This window comes from Cupressus sempervirens, chromosome 3 (assembly GCF_028749045.1).
Source record: "Cupressus sempervirens isolate cs-2001-9-10 chromosome 3, ASM2874904v1, whole genome shotgun sequence".
NCBI classification, from domain to species: domain Eukaryota; kingdom Viridiplantae; phylum Streptophyta; class Pinopsida; order Cupressales; family Cupressaceae; genus Cupressus; species Cupressus sempervirens.
In genome coordinates, this window is record NC_143120.1 from 64763802 (window position 1) to 64786463 (window position 22662).

A 22662-nucleotide genomic window follows, 5' to 3' on the forward strand; every position below is an offset into this window, starting at 1 on the left:
CATCTCATTTAGGTCATTTCATTGTTACTTTCTTACCATTGTAGTAGTGATTCCAAAATCTCTTTAAAAAGTTGGTTTAATAGCCATTTTTAAATCCTCTAACAAGATGATAGTTCTATTGAATTATTCTAAAGACCTTTTGCAAGGTCACTCCTTACAAGGTGATTAAATCCTCTAACAAGGTCACACCTAATAGTGTGTTTTGTAACCTTTAACCAAGTTGGCTCCTAATAGGACCTACTTCAGAAGAGTGAAAATTAGTAGCTAGTTACTTGGTGGTTTTTTCCATATTGGGTTTCCACGTTAAATCTAGTGTATTTGTTCATTTTATTTCTTTTATGGTTTCATGATAATCACTGTGAATGTTTAATATCTATTAAAGTTAGCATACACTGCATTTACCAAGTAACAGCATTCTAAGTATGTTTACTGAGTGACAACAGTAACTAGTTTTATCAAACATCTAAGGGATCTATGGATTTTTTTTTGTGGTAACTAATCCACCCCCCCTCTCAATTACTCCATCTATATTTTCAACAATTGGTATCAAAGCTTTTGGTGCTTGTAAAAGGGTTTCAGGGACCTAAGCTAAAGATCAAGATGTCTTACAAGAGAGAAATCCCAAGGCTTAATAGAGATAACTTTTTAGCATGGCAGGGTCTCATGAGACTTCATTTGGCTTCCATTGGTGATACAAGATTGAAATACCTTGATAAAGAATACACAACTCCTTCTAGTACATTATCTATTTATGATATTGCTAAGAAGAAGACTCATAATACCATCATGATAGACATTGCATCTGCACTAAGCTATGAAGAATTTGATGATATCAAGGACTATAAAAATGCCTTTGAAATGTGGAACAAACTAAAGGATATCTATGGAGGTGATGACAATGTGAGGAGAGCCAAAGTAGAAAGCCTAAGAGGACAATTTGATTAGATGTGAATGAGAGAGGATGAAAACATTGCCAAATATGTTGAAAGGATCAAAGCAAGTGCTAGTGCAATCAATGCTTCTAGAGGAGATATCCAAGAGGAAACAATTGTAAGTAAAGTTCTTAGAATATTGCTTCCCATTTATGCAATTAAAGTATCTATAATTCAAGAAAGAAGATGTGAGACAAATCATAAGATAACTTTGGATACCCTGGTAGGAAGATTGATAGTCTTTGAGCTAGATAGCTATGACAATTATGTTCTAGCTTCCAAGATTATTGAATCTGCATTTGAAGCCATGCTTTCACTTAATGAAAAAGGAAAGAAAATAAAGGACACTAATTCAGAAAGTGTAGAAGAATCAGAGGAAATTTTTGATAGTGATCTTAAAGTGGTTGAAGCTCTACTTGCAAGGAAATATTCTAGAGGCAGAGGAAAATACAAAGGTAAAGTTCCCCTAATTTGTTTTTTATGTGAAGAAATTGATCATATTGCAACTAGGTGCCCAATGGAGCAAAGAAAGGATGAGAAGAAAGGTCACAAATGCAATGCCAAGAAATATCTCAAATCATTCAAGGAAAAAGGTAAGAAAACATGTTTTATGGCTAAGGACTCTAAGAATTTTGATAATAGTGAAGATGAAATTGTTTACATTGTTGTGAAAGATGAATTTGATAATGATGAAGAAGATAAGATGGCACTTATCTCTCATGTGAGAAAAACTAATACATGGATCATACATAGTGGTTGTTCACATCATATGACTGGTGATTAAACAAAGTTTGAACACTTTGAAGACTATGATGGCGGTAGTGTAAGATTTGGAAACAATGAACCTTGTTGCATAAAAAGAAGAGGATGAATCTCATTAACCAAAGAACTTGTATGTGATCATTCCTATTGGGTTGAAGGACTAAAACATAATCTATTAAGTGCAGCATAGGTAATCAATATTGGATTCAAGGTGGAATTCATGCATGGAAAGGCAAGACTGTTGGATAAAAAAGGAAAGCTAATTGGATCAGGCATTCCTAGTTTAAAGAAACCTAATGTTGGTCTATGCAAGAATTTTCAAATTGGTAAGATGGGAAAGACTAGCTTTAAAAGCAAAAACTATCAGTCTGAAGATATTTTGGAAATTATGTATACTGATTTGTGTTGACCTATTAGAATTGAGAGCTATACTGGAGAAAAGTTCTTCATTCTTTTTGTTGATGACTACTCTAGAATGATGATTGTTATGTACCTAAGAGAGAAATCAAAAGCATTTGAGAACTTCAAATGGTATTTGGCCAGAGTAGAGAAGGAAATAGGAAAAAGATTGAAATGCTTGAGATCAGACAAAGGTTGTGAATTCATCTCCAATGAATTCAATAAGTTTTACATTGAAAGAAGAATCAAAAGATAGGTATCAGCCCCTAGAACTCCTGAGTAGAATGGAATAGCAAAAAGGAGAAATAGATCTATCATGGATTGTGTAAGGACTCTAATGATTAAAAAGAAATTTTCTATCAAATACTAGAAGGAAGCTATCAGCACTGCAGTTCATACTTTAAACTAAGTATAGTTGAAGGACTCATTCAAAACCCCCTATGAGTTATGGTATGACTATAAACCCAATGTAAGTTACTTGAAAGTATTTGGAAGTAAATGTTACATCTTGAAAGAGTCTAGAAAAGGAAAATTTGATGTGAAAGATGATGAAGGAATATTTTTGGAATATTCTTGCAAGAGTAAGGCATATAGATGTTTGAATTTGTCTACTCATGAATTCGTAGAAAGTGTACATGTAAAAGTTGATGAGTTTGTAGAAAGGATTGAAGGAGAAAGAAAAAAGGAACCAAAAGATTATAGGAGATTTGTTTACATTGAACCTAATACATTTTCAGACACATATGTCAATCAAGAGACTTCTACTCTTGATTCTTTCCTAGTCACAAAATTGCAAGAAGTTCAAACCGAGTCACAAGGACCCAAATCACATTCTGAAGCTCCTGACACAATGCCTACCAAGTCAGAGCAGCAAGAACCTAAAGTTGAAGTTCAAGAGGATGACAATGTGATTCATTCAAGAGGCAAGGAACCTATATTGGCCAAGTATGTAAGGAGGCATCATGCACCAGATTAGATTATTGGAGACAAATTAGAGGGTACTATGATAAGAAGTAAGCTAAAAGGTACTTGTTTATTTGCTAATTTTAAACCTCAAAATGTCAAAGATGCATTGGAAAATGAAAGCTAGATCGAGGCTATGAATGAAGAGATAGAGAAAATAGAGAAAAACAAAACCTGGACTCTTGTACCTAGGCCTAAAGATAAAAATGTGATTGGAACAGAATGGGTATTCAAGAATAAGTTGAATGAAGATGGTAAGGTATCAAGAAACAAAGCTAGATTGGTATGTAAAGGCTACTCTCAAGAAGAAGGAATTGATTATGGTGAGACTTTTGTTCCTGTTGCAAGATTGGAAGGTGTTAGGACCTTGCTTGCATATGCTACATATAAAGGATTTAAGGTATACCATATGGATGTTAAATAAGCATTTCTCAATGGTATTCTTGATGAAGAAGTCTACATTGAACAACCTAAAGGTTTTGTTGATCTAGATAAAAAGGACATGGTCTAGAAATTACACAAAGCATTTTATGGTCTGAAACAAGCCCCTAGAGCATGGTATGAGAGATTGCATAATTACCTTATTCAGATTGGTTTCTAGAGAATTAATGATAACAACAGCTTGTACATTAAGGAAGGACCAGATAACAAGATTGTTTTGGGAGAAATATTTATGGATGATACTTTGTTTATAGGGAATGATGATCAATTAAAAGAATTTTTGAAGCAAATGAAAAAAGAATTTGAAATGTCTATGTTTGGTGAGATTAAGTTCTATGTTGGTCTTCAGATTCAGCAAAGAAAGAATGGTATCTACATCACTCAGTCTAAGTATATCAAGGAGATACTCAAAAAGCTTGGTATGGAAGATTCAAAACTAGTTGGAATTCTCATGTGTACTAGACTAAATCTTACCAAAGGTGATGATTCCAAAGAGGTAGATCAGACCTTATATAGATCAATGATTGGAAAATTGTAGTATTTAGTTCATACAAGGCTTGATATTGCTCTTGCAGTTGGTATAGTGGCAAGATTTTCAGAAAGACCCAGAGAAAATCACATAATGGCAATCAAAAGGATCTTGAGACACTTGAAAGGGACTGAAGATTATGGATTGTGGTATAAACTTGGAGAAAATTTGGACTTAAAGGTGTTTACTAATGTTTATTGGGCAGGAAACATTGATGAAAAAAAGAGTACAAGTGGTGGAGCATTCTTTCTTGGAAAAAGGTTGGTATCTTGGACAAGCAAAAAGAAAAATTGCACATCCCAATCTATAGTAGAAGCAAAGTATGTTGCAGTTGCAATAAATTGTTCTAATATTGTTTGGTTTAAATAGTTATTGGAAGGCATGAAGGTTGAGATCAAAGAACCATTTGTTATGTTTTGTGATAATACAAGTGCAATCAACATATCAAAGAATCTAGTGATGCATTCCAAAACCAAGCACATTGCCATAAAATATCACTTTGTCAGAGAATTGGTGTAGGACAAGGAAATTAGATTGGAATATGTCCATACAAAAGAATAGATTGCACACATATTCACCAAGCCATTACCTAAGGATGCATTCTTTTATCTAAGAGGTAAGTTAGGGGTCATTCCCCCATCTAAAGCTCACTAAAATAAAGTTTTAGTGATGCATCAATAGGAACCAAGTTGAAGACAGATCAGTTGATGCAGCATAGTCATGAGAACATTGCATATGAATTAGTACTCAAGGTACATTGATACTCATTTGGTATGTGTTGTCTTTGGCATGTATTGTCAAAGAGGAAGAGTTTACTGTCATATCTTTCTGAAATTTGTTTGTGGGAGAGTTTGTTGTTTCAAGAAGAAGCTATGTAATTCCTTCACAAAGGGAGATTACTGCATTAGAGAAGTTTGTGGCATAAAATATAAGAGGGAGAAAATTTTCTATCAAAGAAAGACTTATTTTCAAATTTTATTATGCTATGACATGTTGTGTTGCCATCAATGCCAAAAAGGGAGATTGTTGGATACAATTGTCTAATTGTGTGTTGTCTTTGATGTTACACAAATGTCATATCAATTGGTAGATAGTGCTTACTGAGCTCAATTGGTCAGCAAAGAAACTCTCTATGTCTATTGAGCATTCCTAGAAATTACTCTACGTAGATAGTGTCTACCGAGCTCACTTGGGCATCGAAGGAAAATGTGGCAGAAAGTAGTGGTAACCAAGATCTCATGGTTAATGAAGGAAAGTTAGTGTTTATCGAGTTCACTCGATTGCCAAATGATTTTTGTAGGTTCACAGTGTTAACTAAGCTTCTGTTGGTTAACACAGGAAATCATTTTAGGAACAATGTTTACTAAGAAGGGTCAGCCAATGAAGGATTTTGCTAATTTGAGAAATAAAGTTTAATTATTTGAAGTATTGATTCTAGCTGACTAATATAATGATTATTGGTAATTGTAAGTTGTAAATGAGATGACTTGATAATTTGTATGGTATATATGAAAGGTCAAGTTGAGAATTCTAAATGTAATGAGAAAGTATGCAAGTGTATTGATTGTTTGAAGAAAAAAATGTGAGCGAATTTGAAGGATGGTCAGATATCCTTGAGGAGTAGCAAAGTTATATTTGATCAAGAAGGATCTAGTGTGAAGAAAAATAGAGATCTGTATCAGCAATTTAGTTGCATCTCATTTAGGTCATTTCATTGTTACTTTCTTGCCATTGTAGTAGTGATTCCAAAATCTCTTAACAGAGTTGGTTTAATATCCATTTATAAATCCTCTAACAAGGTGACTATTCTATTGAATTCTTCTAAAGACCTTTTGCAAGGCGACTCCTTATAGGGTGATTAAATCCTCTAACAAGGTCACACCTAACAGTGTGTTTTGTAACCTTTAACCAGGTTGGCTCCTAATAGGGCTCACTTTAGAAGAGTGAAAAATAGAATCTAGTTACTTGGTGGTTATTCCCATATTGGGTTTCCATGTTAAATTTGGTGTCTCATGTGTTCATGTTATTTATTTTATACTTGCATGATAATCACTGTGAATGTTTAAGATCTGTTAAAGTTAACATACACTGCATTTACCAAGTAACAGCATTTTAAGCATGTTTACCGAGTGATAGAAGTAACTAGTTTTATCAGACATCTAAGGGATCTATGGATTTTTTTTTTGTGGTAACTGATTCAGGACCCCTCTCAGTTACTCCATCTATATTTCCAACACAAACTAGGCTTCCAAAGCACAAAATCTACCCAAACTAGGTTTTTTCTCAGATATGGAACCTATGAGTTTAGGGGGGAGTGGAAAAGTTCCTTAATGATCAACCATCTAAAATTGGTGAGTTTGATTAGCCCATTTTGTTCCCAGAGGTCATAACTAGCTATATTGCTTTTTAGGCCAAGGAGCCCTTATTAGTCCTATCAATAAGGTTATTAGGACTTGGTTTGAAATTCCTACAAAAGACCTAGAAAAAAAATTACATATATGGATACCCTTTTCGAAGAATCCTAACATTCCAAACTTACAAACTCCAAGCTAATCAAATTATCTCCTAACTGAATATGCAGCAAATTCCTTGCTAAAGCCTACTTGCTAGGGTTTGAGGAGGAATTATTGAATAGTATTTGACAAGGAAAAACTATTAGTTAGGAAACATGTAGGGAAATACAAGGCTTCAATATCCACCCTTAGGTTGGCTTCATCCATCACCCAAGTGCCTGCAACACTCTAATACCTGTTGTCATGCACCAAACACATAGAGATGTTTGGACTAGGGATTGCTAGAAAAAAGAGGAGCCTTGAATTCCATCTCCCATCCTTCAGAAATATTATAATACAACTTCCTAACTTGCATTTTACCAAGTGGTTTAGAAATCCCACAGTGGGAATGCAAGTTAGGGCTTCATTTCTAAAACTAGCCACCAAAAGGAGGGTTTTGGTGCACTTGAGAAAAAACTTAGAATATTTTGATTTTAAGAGCACTTCAAACCCTAAAACCAATTTTTTTGATCAACTATGTTATCTAATATTCCATAACAATGGGTTATTCACATGTTCCAATCCATACCTATCCATACACTCAAAAATTGTAGCATTTTTCAAGGAAAAATAGGATCTTTATTTGATTTGAAAGGACAAAATTACAATATGTGTCTTCTACCCACCTGAAAGGGCTATTTGAATTCCTTACCCAACCATCCCAACAAATATTCAAATGTTGTGACCATTGGGGAGTGTTTTAACAAAATCTGACAACTTTTTGGAAAAGTTGTCAAGCAACATTTTGTTGCATTTAGCAAATTTTTGCAATTTTTACAAATTCTTCAATCTAAGCCATCTAGGACCTTTTCCCTATGCCCTAGGGACCTATAATATGTTTAAAACCATAAAGAAAATCCTATCCTATTCCAGGCCTAGAAAATTCCTCTTAACCATAGTCAAAACCCATGGTTTATAAAGTACCAAATGGGGACTAGGTCTTACAATTAGGCTCATATTATTGAATAACTATTACTACCTTATTCCAAATGTCTCTTGGGCATAAATTCCTTTAAGTATAACTCATGAAGAGTTAAAATTGTAGATGTGATGGTGAATGGAGGGTTAGGTTCTCTTGCACCACCTTACTAAGTACCTTAGGTGAGAAGCCACCCTATTTTAGCCTTATTACCATCTTTATGCAAGGATTGATCCAAATGGACTACCCAGATCACCCCAATATTACTCACCATATGTATTCCCTATGACATTTTTAGTCCTTAACAAAGATAAAATCATTGTGCATGATGCCAAAGATAAAAGCATTGAGCATGATGCCAAAGAATACGAAGTTGTGAGAAAAGATTTTGATACAAGTTATTTCCTTTAGGTAGATTGTTCATGATGTATCTTTGAATTGTGCCGAACCTATGGAAATTTTTTCAACATACATATTGATGTTATTATAAGGCTTATAGCTTTGAGATTTGATTTTTTTTTGTATCTTGTAAGGTTTCTTTGTCCCTTGTGATAATTTTTGAAGAATTCTTATTGCATCACATTCTTGTCTTGAGTGAGTGATTTTTGAACAATAACTTGCTACTAAAATTGAGTCTAAATTTTGTCAAACTGTAACACATTGTTAAAACCCTCAAAATAATGAGTCAAAACAAGTCTTGTTTAGTCAAACTTTAGGGCATTTCACATTTCTAGATTATTTGGTCACCTACAATTTTGAGATATATCTTGTGAAATCAAGGTTCATGTTGCCTACCCTCTATCTAACTTATCGACCTAGTTCTTGAAGTATGTCACCTCAGTTCACCAATCTTATCACACCTAAGAGTTTTGTGACCTATCTTCTAATGAATTATCACATTGTTTCCATTTTATTTATTGTTGTCTAGGGTCTCATTATACGATTGTTGTTCCCAATCTCATTTACTTGAAACTTGTGCATATTTTCTTAGGACTTTCTATTCTTGGTCCTTTTTTGTTTTTATTTTATTCCAACAAGATAGAGATTTCATTAGTTGAAAAGAGAGATTGAATCATTTGACTACATCACTGAGTTTATAGATTGTATCACATATCCACAAGTTTAGTATCTTGGGAATCCAGGCCCTTAGCTTAGACATCTCATGGAAAGTTATCATCATGTTGGATAAGTGTACACTTTTTTTACCTAGTCTGGAACTCAAATATATTATATTTTTCTTATTGGCTTCTCACACCTTCTTTCATATAGTTTACAACTAGATATCAAAGTCACCAAGGAAAGTAACTTTAGACTACCTTTGGAAAATGCTTGGGTAAAGGACCTATATCTCCAAGCTTTATTCATAAATGGAATTTTGGTATACAATTTTTTGAAAGGAGAAGTGTTTTATTTAAATGGTAAGAATTTTGTCTTATGGGTGATCTAATCTATTTATAAAAGTTAAGCCAATGTAAATCACCAGTTATAATGAAATAGCATGATCCTATATAAATGAATAATTGTATAGGTATAAAAAAATAGATTACCTTTTGTAATCGCCCTTTTTTTTTTAGTAAACTGTAATCCCCCTTTCTAAGTATTTTAATATATTTGCTAGACCATATTATGCAGTAAATCAATTTTGCATAAGCAATCCTTGATCAAATTATTACATAATCATTTATTTGATTATATCCTAATGTTTGACCACTTTATCATAAGTTTATTTGATTAAAAGAATGTGCTCCCTTTTAATTAAATCAAAGTACAATTTATTTGTATGTGCACATTAAAAAGCATTTTAAAATTAAAATAAATCAAAACTCCACCTTGAATGTGCATATTTCCAATGAGATGGAATCTTTTAGCTTTTCAAAAAGGCTTATTTTCCTCTTTATCTCAACCACTCATTATTTTGCCTCTTAATCTAAGCTGCTTCTTTTTTCTCTTAAGACATGAGCACATGGACCAACCAAGAACCATTCTCATTCTTTTGTCTCTTAATATTAACCATCCACTTTGTTTTGAAATCCCTTTAAAATAAGGCTCTCTCCTCACCCTTCATACAATCTAGATTTTGTGTTATTTTTATGTTGTTGTTTTTTCTTTTTCTTTTCTTAAGTACTTTGTTTCATCATTTCACAATTAGCTCTGTATTTACTTTCTTTGATTTAGCTTAGATAATCTATTCTAATTAGGATGAATAATAATATTTCATCTTGTTAACTTAGATTTACTTTACTTACACTCTTATATTTCATTTTAGTTTATCTTTGCATTTTCATTCATCTTAAGGATAATGGATACTAGCACTCTTATTGTTTGATATCTTTTAATATTTTATTCTATGGTGCACCTTTCAAGGGTCTTCTTTATTGGGTTCATTTGGAAGCCACCTTCCATAGCTACTTAATTTTGCATGTCATAGATAGGAAGATGTAAGCCATCATTTGGGGCTCCATAATCCATTGGATCTCACAAATAGAAGGGTTTATAAAAGTTGTAACATTTTTGGCACACATGTTTTTGGCACCTACCATGGGGCAAGAGCCAAGTTTCTAGCTCTATTTCTTCCATTTTCAATTTTCATTGGCATAGGTCTACTATATTTGTGCTCAAACCTAAAATATTGCATGGCAGAACCTCTAGTCTACATGCAATATTTCTCTAGTTTGTTGGTGGATAAATTTCATCCATAGTTTGTTGTCCTACTTCTCCAAGTTTATTTCTTGACTTAAACAGGTCTATCATCTTGGTTCATCACACAGATTTTGTAGCTTACATTTTTTGGTGTTAGTATTTTGACCTCTCATCATTTTAGTTTCATTTTTCATTTTTTTGATTTAGTATATTATTTTATAATTAAGTATATTTTTAGGTTTTTTGCTTTTATTTATGCTATTATATGCCCTAACTTGCAGGTTCTCTTGTCAAAGGTTTCATTTTTATACTACTAACATATTGGTAGGTTGCCTTGGAGGTTCAAGTAAACAATGTGCTTGTGTTAGATGTTGTTCCATTTTTTAAGCATATTAAAAGCTCATGAGTAGTGGTTCTTTTCATTGATAGGGAAGTATGCTCTCATCTTTCTAAGATAATTAGAAACTTAGACCCTTTGGTTTGGATCGTAGAAAGTGAGTTGGGAGAAAGTTTCTTTATCACTACTTGATCCTAATGAACAAATTGTTTGGCATTTTTTGGAGAAGCATGTGATGTAGGAGAGTATGCTCTTTCCCTCTTTGAGAAAAAACAAAAATCTAGAAATTCACTTGTTATCCATTTTTGTTTAGATCCTTCAGCGAGTATGTCATTAATGGAAACCCAAGTGGGAACAAGTGAACTAGGCTAATCCAACCCACTATAGAAATTAACCTCTCATTGGGACCAAAGTCTTAGATGATGTAGTATTTCTATCCAATCAATGAGACTACTTGTGAGACTACTAATTTGAGTATTCTTATTTTTTCTAGGGTCCCATGAGGTCTTTAAATTGTTTGCAAGACCATCACATATAAGTACTCTAGGGGAGATGCCTTGATCCTATATTGGGACTAAGGTGGAAGTTGCAAATAGAACCCTTTCTAAGAACCTTAGGTGAGAGGCCACCCTATTTTAGCCTTAATACCATCTTTGTGCAAGGATTGATCAAAATGGACTACCTAGATCACCCCAATATTACTCACCATATGTATTCCCTATGACATTTTTAGTCCTTGACAAAGCTACAATCATTGTGCATGAGGCAAAAGAATACCAAGTTGTGAGAAAAGGTTTTAATACAAGTCATTTCCTTTAGGTAGAAAGTTTGAGATGTATCTTTGAATTGTTCCAAACCTATGGAAATATTTTGAACATACATATTGATGGTAGTATAAGGTGTATACCTTTTATATTTCACAAGTGTTTGTATCTTGTAATTTTTCTTTGTCTGTTGTGATATTTTTTGAAGACTACTAATTGCATCTTATTCTTGTCTTGAGTGAGTGATTTTTGAACAATAACTTATTACTAAAATTGAGTCTAAATTTTTTCAAACTATAACACATGGTTAAAACCCTCAAAATAATGAGTCAAACAATGTCTTTTTGTGTCAAACTTTAGGGCATGTTGCATTTCCAGATTGTTTGGTCACCTGTGGTTTTGAGATATATCGTGTCAAATCAAGGTTTATGTCACCTACCCTCTACCCAACTTATCACCCTAGTTCTAGAAATATGTCACGTTAGTTCACCAATCTTATCACACCTAAGAGTTTTTTCACCTATCTTCTGATGGATTATCACATTGCTTCTATTTTATTTATTGTTGTTCAAGGTCTCATTGTACAACTATTGTTCCCAATCTTGTTTACTTGAAACTTGTTCATATTTTCTTAGGTCTTCCCATTCTTGGTCATTTTTTGTTTTTGTTTTATTCCAACAAGATAGAGATTTCATTAGTTGAAAAGAGAGATTGAATCACTTGACTACATCACTTAGTTGGTAGATTATATCACATATCCACAAGTGTCATATCTTCAGAATTCAAGCCCTCAACTTAGACATCTTGTGGAAAGTTATCATTTCTATTTTTACATCATCATTTTGGACAAGTATACACTTTTCTTACCTAGTTTGGAACTCAAATCTATTATAGTATTCATAGTACCCTCTCACACCTTCTTTCATAAAGTTTACAACTAGATATCAATGTCACCAAGGAATGCAACCTGAGCTACATATGGCAAGTCATATTTAGAAGAGCTAGAATCATGAGGTTTCAACCCCTTTTCTAATAAATTTAATGATTCATTTGCATCTTCAACTAGGTTTGAAGATTTTATTTCCTTATTTATACCAATGGTAGAGATAAACATAAATTTAGATGAACTCTTAAAATGAATAGGAGTTAAATATTTTGGAAAAAACAATCAAAGAATATTTGGAAGATAGAGTCAAATGCTTGAACCAAGACTTTAATCGTAACACTTCTGGACAAGGTTCACAACATACTCTCTAGAATATATGTATCCCAACATGTATCCAAAGATGATAATCCTAATCTACAAATCACTAAGAAAAACATTATACACTTTCAACAAAATAATACCTTACAAAAGCTCATGAATTTGATTGTAAGTAAACACAAGGAAAAACACTCTATGCATCTAACCTCTCAAGAATTGGAACTATCACACAATTTTAATGTTGAAGACTTGATTGAAAAATAAGAACCATCACCTTTTTACATCCTAATCAAAAAATTAAAAGAAATCTAAAAGAGGATTATTCAACTTGAGAAGGATAAGGAACTATTGGAAATATAAGAGGAGTAACTAATAGGGGTGGGGTGAATTAGTTACCACTAAAATAAATCTCAAATCTCTTAGATGTCAACATGGAACACAAAACTTCATTGGAAATACCAATGCTTAGTAAGCATACAGGCACTCGGTTTACACTAGTAAATGATGTAACTCAAAAGCACCGAAATAGAAACTTTAACTTGGAAAATGAAAATATTAAGATATTATCTATGATTAACCTTACTTAACTTAGTTTCATACACATAAAAGAAATAACATAAACACAAGTGATGCCAAGATTTAAAGTGGAAACCCAATTTTGGAAAAACCACCAATTGCAACTAGTTATTATTTTTCACTCTTCTAAAGTGAGCCTTGTTAGGAGCCAACGGTGTTAAAGGTTACAAAATACACTATTAGGTGTGACCTTGTTAGAGGATTTAATCACCCTTTTATGAGTGGCCTTGTTAGAGGTCTTTGAACACTTCAATCTAGAAATGCCACCTTGTTAGAGGATTTACAAATAGTTGTTAAGCCAACTCTGTTAAGAGATTTAAATCACTACTACGATGGTTAGAGAGTAACAATGAGATGACCTAATCTCTAATGCAACTAAATTACTGATTATAGATCTCAATTTTGGCTTGTATTCTTGATCCCTTCTGATCAAATGTATCTTTGCAGCTCCACAAGGATATTCTACTTATCCTTCTAATTTGCCTCATCTAAGCATCTTCAAATCTTCTATTCACTTGCGTACATTCAATCCTCAATTTGACTTTATATTGATATCATACACATTGTCAAGTTAGATTGAATACAATTTAGAATACTTAATATTCATCTCCTCAGTTGACTAAACTATTGAACGGAATGTGCCAAAACAAAAAAATCTTTCATTAGCCAACCCTGCTTGGTAGACACTAACACAGAAACAATTTTCATGTGTTGACTGAGTGAACTCGGTTAACACTACATTTTCACAAAGTTCCTTTGGTAACTGAGTGATTTGGGTTAACATTGGTTCCATTCAACTTTTACTTCATTAACTAAATGAGCTTGGTTAACACTCAACTTCTGTGAACTTCTCTTGATCACCCGCGTGAACTTGGTAGACATTATCTTTTGAACTTGGAAGACTTTGGAATGCTTGGTAGAAAAAGGAAATTGTCTTCAATTCTTGAGTGAGCTCTTCATAAACTGGCTAGTAGAGATATGAAATTTTGTGTAACATCAAAGACAATACACAATTAGCCAATTGTTTTCACAAAACTCCCTCTTTAGCATCGATGGCAACACAACATGTCATAATACAATGAAATTTTTAGAGAAAAAAATTAAGGAACATATCCTTAGTTTCATCTTGATTCTCATCCATGAGAACTCCCCCTATTAGTGTGAACTCCCTCTGCCTTCAGTTTCTCCCTCTATCAGCAAGTTCTATCTTTAACATACTCTTTTGATAGAAAACTTTGCCTCTTTGATATTAGACCAAGTTCATCTTGTTTCTTTGACATCTTCAAAGAATTTTTTTGTGAAATGTGTACTCTCCCTCTCTATAAAATTTCTATAATATGATAGAAAAATCTCCCTCTTTGACATCTCATGCCAAAGACAATATTCAAAGAATATTAGTGTACCTCATGTATTTATTCATATACAATGTGCCCTTTTCAATACTACATCAACTTACTAATCTTCAACATGCTTTGGTTGATGCATCACTAAACTTCATTTAGTCAACTTTAGATAGGGAAATGACCCCTAACTTACCTCTTAGATACAAAAATTCATCCTTAAGTGATGGCTTAGTGGATATATCTATGATTTTCTCTTTAATATTCACATATTCCAATCTTGCCTCTTTATCTTGCACCAATTCTCTCAAAAAATGATATTTTATAGCAATGTGCTTGGTTTTGGTATACATCACAGGACTCTTTGATATATTAATTGCATTGATGTTATCATAAAATATAACCACTAGATCCTTGATCTCTATCTTCATACCTACCAATAGTTGCTTGAACCAAACAACATGGGAACAATTAATTATTGTTGCCATTTACTCTACCTTTATTCTAGAATAAGAAATGAAATTTTGTTTCTTACTTGTCCAAGACACTAGTCTTTTACCAAGAAAGAATGCTCCACCACTAGTGCTCTAGTTGTCATCAATACTTCCTGTCCAATCATCTTTGAATGCTTCCAAATTCAAATTGCCTCATTTTTTGTATCATAATCCATAGTCTTTCATACACTTTAGATACTTCCTGATTCTCTTCATTGCCATCATATGGTTTTCTTTAAAAAAAATTGAAAACCTTGCCACCATACCAACTGCTAAAGCAATATCAGGCCTTGTATACACTACATATTGTAGTTTTCCAATCATTGATATGTATGTGGTTTGATCTAGCTCCTTAGAATCATCATTTTTGGAAATCTTATGTCCAGTGGACATAGGTATAATCTACCTCCTTGGAATCATCATTTTTGGAAAGATTATGTCCAATGGACATAAGTGTTCCAACTAGTCTTGAATCCTCCGTTCCAAACTTCTTTAGTATCTCCTTGATATATTTGGATTGAGTAATGTAGATACCATATTTTTTCTACTGAATCTATAATCCAACAAAGAATTTTATCTCTCCAAACATGGACATCTCAAATTCTTTACTCATATCTACTGAAAAAGCTTTGCATAAGTCAACATTTCCAATAAATAGTGTGTCATCTACAAAGATTTCAGCTAACACAATCTTCTTGTCTAGTCCTTCTTTGATATACAAGCTATCATTATAATTTGTCCTTTGAAACCAAATCTTTATCAAGTAGTTATGAAGTCTTTCATACCAAGCTATGGGAGCTTGCTTGAGATGATACAATTCTTTGTGCAATTTGCAAACCATATCTCTTTTGCTAGGATTCACAAAATCTTCAAGTTGTTCTATGTAGACTTCCTCTTCAAGAATTCCATTCAAGAATGCAGATTTCACATCCATTTGATAAATTTTAAATCTTTTATGTGCAACATAACAAAGTAAGGTTCTAATACCTTCTAATCTTGCAATAGGAGAAAAAGTTTCACTATAATCAATACCTTCTTATTGAGAATAACCTTTGCATACTAACCTTGCTTTGTTTCTAGAAACTTCTCCATCTTCATTTAGCTTATTTTTTAAAACCCACTTTGTGCCAATTACATTTTTATCCTTGGGTCTAAGAACAAGATTTCAAGTCTTATTCCTCTCTATCTATTATATCTCTTCATTTATAGCTTTAATCCAACTTTCATTATCAAAAGCATCTTTTCCTGATCTAGGTTCAAATTTAGTAAGAAAACATGTACCTTTCAACTTGTTTCTTGTCATCATACAATCTGACATGTCTCTAATGATCTAATCAAGTGCATGGTGCCTTCTGACATATCTTGCTAACATAGGTACTTTGGATTTAGAACTTGTTCCACTATCTTCTCCATGATCTTCTATATCAAGCTTAGGTCCAACTATATATGACTCGAGTCCATCATACTCAATTTTCTTTAGTAACAACTCAGTAGCATCTGACTACAACTTGGGTCCTTTAGACTGTGACTCAGGTTGCACTGGTTGCAACTCAGAAACCTTTGGAGATTTTGAGGTCTTAGGAGGTGAAGTCTACTGACTTCCAATTAGATTTTAAAATGTATCAGGTTCATAGTACACAAACTTTCTAAAATCCTTAGGTTCTCTATTACTCTCTTCTTCACTCTTTTCTACAAACTCATCAATTCTTACATGTGCACTTTCTATGATCTTATGATTTGATGATTTTAAACATTTATATGCTTTACTTCTACAAGAGTATCATAGGAATATGCCTTCATCACCTTTGACATCAAATTTTTCTTTCCTAGACTCTTTTAGAATATAACATTTTATACCAAATACTTTCAAGTAACTTACATTAGGTTTATAGCCATACCATAGTTCATAAGAAGTTTGATTTTAGTCTTTCTTCATTTGTACTCTATTTAAGGTTATGCACTCCAATACTAATTTCTTCTTTCCTATATTTGATTGCAACACTTTTTTTACAATCAAGGTTCTTGCAAAATCTATGATGGATCTATTCTTTCTTTTACCAATACCATTTTGTTTTGGTGTACCAAGGGTTGATACTGTTGGAATTTACAAGTGGGAAGGTTTACTTCTAAGAGAGGGGTGAATCGGAAATAACTAACTTTAACCTTTTAAAACTTTTAGTTGAGATCATTCACATGCATCTAACATATATATTCAGCATGAAAAATAAAGACATACATGAAAATAAATTACACAAGATTTTTGTAACCCAAAAACCCTCTGAAATGCTTTGAAATGAGAAGGTAAAACTAGGGTAGGGATGACAACCACAAGTTATCACTGCACCAATATGTAACTATTTAAGGTTACAAAGTTTGACCACTTCTAATGGTCTACCCTATGAAAGGCCTATCCTTTTCAAGACTTTACACCCTGTTAAAAGTGACCTGGTTAGAGGATTTACAAACACTTACTTGGAATGTTACCCTGTTAAAGGATTTAGTACCTTGTTTAAAGGCTTACAACATGGTTGTTAGACCAACCTATCATCATAGGATTTTCATTCCTAATACAATGGCTAGAGAGTATTAGAAAGTCTTGACCTAATGACTTGCAATCTTCAATTACTAATTCCAAATCCTTGTTCTACTACTCTGTCTATTCTGATCCTTCCTTGATCTGATGTGTGTCTCCTCAAAATTTGGATACTCTATTCTTGATCAACTAAATTATGCAATGTTGTTCTACTTTTTCTAAGTCTTTACACCCCTCTGCACTTTGTTAGCATTCTCCCATAAACTCTTACTCATATGCACAAATAATGGGGTTTCATCCTCCATTTAAAGTCTTTGGAGACTTAGGGTTAGGTATAAATCTACAATCAATATTCATTCTTATTTTCCTGCTCAATTCTTTTACTTTTTCTATTGGTTGCATGCTTTCTCCATTTTTCTCACTGGTTGCATGTTGATTACATAGGGACTGTAAAAGATTCAATCTTATCTTCAATATCCTTCGAGATTCATCTTGAGTCAACTCAAAAAAAATGGTTTACATCTAATTTTGTAAAGGCACAAACTCATATGTTGATTCTGTGTTACTCGGCACTTACTAATTGATGATGCTCGGGAAATATAGGAATTTTTTCTCACTTGGCTCCTATAGTAATTCTTTTTAGCTCAGCATCTATACTTTTCTTGGTAGCTATAGTGACTCAACATCACTTATCACTCGGCACTTGATACTTGCTTGGCACCTAAAGTTCACTCAACACCTATTGAATTTTTGGCTTGGTACATACTATAGCTCAGCATTTATATTATACTCAGCATCAACTTGAGAATTGGTTAAGTGTGTTGACACTCAATTGCCAAAACCAATCTAAGACTAACAATCTCCCCCTTTGACATGAGTGGCAAAAACACTTGACTAAGCATTATGAGTTTGGTTTCTATGAGTATACTACATATTCTATTTTGCATATGTAGAAAACTTCAAAAGCTTGCTCAAAATTTTGTAGAAGACTATATACCTCAAAAACTTGTAACTCCCCCTGAGCTGATGTGCCATTTCTGTAACAAAAAATTCTCTTAAGCTGAATTTGTCTCATGTTGGTTCCATTATTTTCCTTATCATTCCTTTGCCTTTGTTTTTGTGTACCCTATTTCTGGTCTGTTTGTACTCCCCCTTTGTTTCCACTCCCCCTTTCACATCTTCTTGCAATTTTTGTTATCCTTTTGGCTTTATTTCCTTATCTCTCCTCAAAATTTACCCTGTTAGAGGATTTAGTACCTTTTTTAAAGGCTTACAACATGGTTGTTAGATCAACCTATCATCATAGGATTTTCATTCCTAATACAATGGCTAGAGAGTATTAGAAAGTCTTGACCTAATGACTTGCAATCTTCAATTGCTAATTCCAAATACTTGTTCGACTCTGTCTATTCTGATCCTTCCTTGATCTGATATGTGTCTCCTCAAAATTTGGATACTCTATTCTTGATCAACTAAATTTTGCAATGTTGTTCTACTTTTTCTAAGTCTTTACACCCCTCTGCAATTTGCTAGCATTCTCCCATAAACTCTTACTCATACACACAAATAATGGGGTTTCATCCTCTATTTAAAGGCTTTGGAGACTTAGGGTTAGGTATGAATCTACAATCAATATTCATTCTTCTTTTCCTGCTCAATTCTTTTACTTTTTCTATTGGTTGCATGCTTTCTCCATTTTTCTCATTGATTGCATGTTGATTACATAGGGAGTGTAAAAGATTCAATCTTATCTTCAATATACTTCAAGATTCATCTTGAGTCAGCTCAAAAAAAATGGTTTACATCTAAGTTTGTGAAGGCACAAACTCATACGTTGATTATGTGTTACTCGACACTTACCAGTTGATGATGCTCAACAAATATAGGAATTTTTTCTCACTTGGCTCCTATAGTAATTATTTTTAGCTTAGCATCTATACTTTTCTTGGCACCTATAGTGACTCAGCATCACTTATCACTTGGCACTTGATACTTTCTTGGCACTTGAAGTTCACTCGGCACCTATTGAATTTTTGGCTTGGTACATACTATAGCTCAGCATCTATATTATACTTAGCATCAACTTGAGAATTGGTTAAGTGTGTTGACACTCAATTGTCAAAACCAATCTGAGACCAACAATCTCCCCCTTTGACATGAGTGGCAAAAACAATTGACTAAGCATTATGAGTCTAGTTTCTATGAGTATACTACATATTCTATTTGGCATATGTAGAAAACTTCAAAAGCTTGTTCAAAATTTTGTAGAAGACTATATACCTCAAAAACTTGTAACTCCCCCTGAGCTAATATGCCATTTCTGTAGCAAAAAATTCCCTTAAGCTGAATTTGTCTCATGTTGGTTCCATTATTTGCCTTATCATTCCTTTCCCTCTGTTTTTGTGTACCTTATTTCTGGTATGTTTGTACTCCCCCTTTGTTTCTACTCCCCCTTTCACATCTTCTTGCAATTTTTGTTATCCTTTTGGCTTTATTTCCTTATCTCTCCTCAAAATTCAAAATTTGAATATCTCCCCCTTTTAGTATTACTCCCTTTATCCACACATCCATTAGTATTATCTCCTATCTTTATTATATCTCCCCCTTATATGAATATCTCCCCCTTTTTGATACTTATGTCAAAGGGTTCTAAGAATGAATGGAATATTTAGCCAAAAATATTTTATTTACTTCCATTATTATCTTTAGAGAAGCATCCCAATTGTCTAAGGAAATTTCTAATGCTTTGAGCTAGATGGCTATCTCTACTACAAGATGTACAAGGCCTTCTAATGTAGAAAGATTAGGGTCTTTCTTTAAAACATTTTTTGCATACGCCACTTCTTTATGCAATACTTCTAGATGTGGGGTAATAGTAGATTGTATCTATATTAATTTGGCCTTAACATTAGCCTCTTCTATTGTTAATACAACTAACTCCTTATGAGTGTGAAGCATTGTGGAAAAATGCTTCTCACTTTGAGTTGGATCCTTAGGTAGCTATGTGCTAGATATCTTAAGGTTCCTCTCCAAGCTTAGTATTCACTGGCTAGTTTCTTGTGTGAAATATAAAGAGTCACATAGTTTGGAGTTCAATGAGAATATGTTCTCAAGTACTATTTTCACCTTTTCTACCTTCTTAGCCAGTTCCACTTGTGATAGTGTTATCTCACTAGCTATCTTCTCATTAACCTTCATTTGAAATTTCTTTTCAAACCATTCTAATAATTTGACATTAGTATCAAGGTATTCATTTTGTACGTAGTCCACTATGTTGGATAGTTGCTCCATGATGGGCTTTGTTTCATCAGGCACTGGAAAGCTAAATGCACCAAGGAATATGTCTTTGATTTCTATTAATGCTTGCTTTTGTCTATACTCATTTATGAGTATCTCCTACTTCTTCTTTTTCTCCAGTACCTCTTGCACTTCATTTATCTATGCTAGGTTCATTGTCTTATAGTCATAACTTGGTATGACTATTTCCTCATCAAATGTAGGGTCTCCATAGTGAATTAGCCTTGCTACCTTGGTGGAGCTCGAGCCTAGTGTTGAAATTTGTAGGGCTACTACATCAGTGCTTGGCTGCTTGGTAGGAGTCCTCACACTATATTGCCTCTTTGCAGATTAACCAATGTCTATATTGCCTCTTGATCTCTTTCCTTAGGGGTTTTCTCCTCTTCCTTATCTTCTTCTCTTCTACCTTGATCAATGACAATGATTTGAGGAGGTGCACCTTGGCTTTGTGTTGTAGGAAAATTTTTTCCTATCTGCTCCTTTATTGACTCTACAGTTGTTGTTACTATCACTATGGGATCAACCTTAGTAGTTGTGTCTTGTCCTACTTGCTCTTTTGGTTGATCATCTGTAGCTGTGAGAGGTTGTGAAGGTGGTTCTTGTGTGTTCACCTTCTCCTTGGTAATTTCTACTATAGCTTTTTGTAACTCTTCTACACTCACAAAAATAGGATTTGTGCACAACTATGATTACAATGTTGTTTGGTGAAGGATCCTTTTAAGATCTTCTATAGTCAATGGATTGATGTTCTAACCTGAGGTGTGAGGAACATCCTTCACTATTATGATTTTTGTAGATGTAGGTGTTGCATGTAGAGGACTTGGTAGTGGTAATTGTATGTCTTGGACACTCTGTTCTTATTGCTACTCCTCAGCTATTGCCTCATCACCTTTATGTGTCCCTTTCTCCATTGTTACCACTTCTTTCTCTTTCTCTCCTTCCTCCTTTTCACTTTCCTCTTTCTCTTCATCATTTCTTTCCTCAAATGGTTCTTCTTGCCCTTCCTTGATAGTAGTCAATCCATTAATCAATTTCCACATTTGTGTGGATTTCTTTACAACATCCTCAATTTTCTTCTATAAAATACTGAATGCTCTATATCTGGGTGTAAATTTGCTCCCATGTTTCTTACTAGCCTTACTTATTTGACCTTTAGTTAGGTCAAACATCACACAAGCCAATGTTGACTCCCATATTTTCTTCTCCATATTTAGGTAGTAATGTCATTTATTTTCTACAATGGAGCTTAGCTCCTTGGGCATAGAATTGTCTAGTTCAAGTGGGGTAGTCTTGAACTTGGACATCATAGTGTAGATAGACTCTTCCACTATGTTTTGTTCTTCTAGGCTCAACTTATTAAAATCAATGGTCTTTAAACTAGTTAAATCTACATTATCCCTAATATTATCACAAACATTTTCCAAAATAGATTTGGTGGAATGTCTTACCACTCTGAATTGATCATTGTCAGATTTTGTCCTTTCTTCATCTGACTCTAGGGGTGCAACATATTGTCTTCTTTTCTTTTTTGCAGGCCCTCCTTTCTCTATGGATTTTTGCTTTTCCTATTCTTTATCCACTTTTTTTGTTGCCCTAGTATCTACCCTTGTAGTTGGCTTGGCTAGGCTTAGCTTTGTTGCCTTCTTCTTCCCTTTAGGTTGTGCAGCAAGTTATTTTTGTGCTTTTCTCTTGTTAAGTTCAGCCTTGGCTACTTCCTTCTTGTCACCTTCTTCTTCTTTTGCATCCTCACCCATGCCTTAGGTCAATTCAAGTGTCTCCTATCCTTGTTCTTCTTCATCATCTTTAGCTTCTTCATTTTCTTCTTCTTCTTCAACAGTGCCCTCACCAAATTTTGTCTTTAACTTCTTTACTAGTTTTTCCTTCTTCATTAGTGTGGAGGCAGTCTTCAACTCCATGACCACCTTTGATCTCACCACATCATAAGTACCAAAATGTGGTGCACTTTTGTCCACTTCTTCT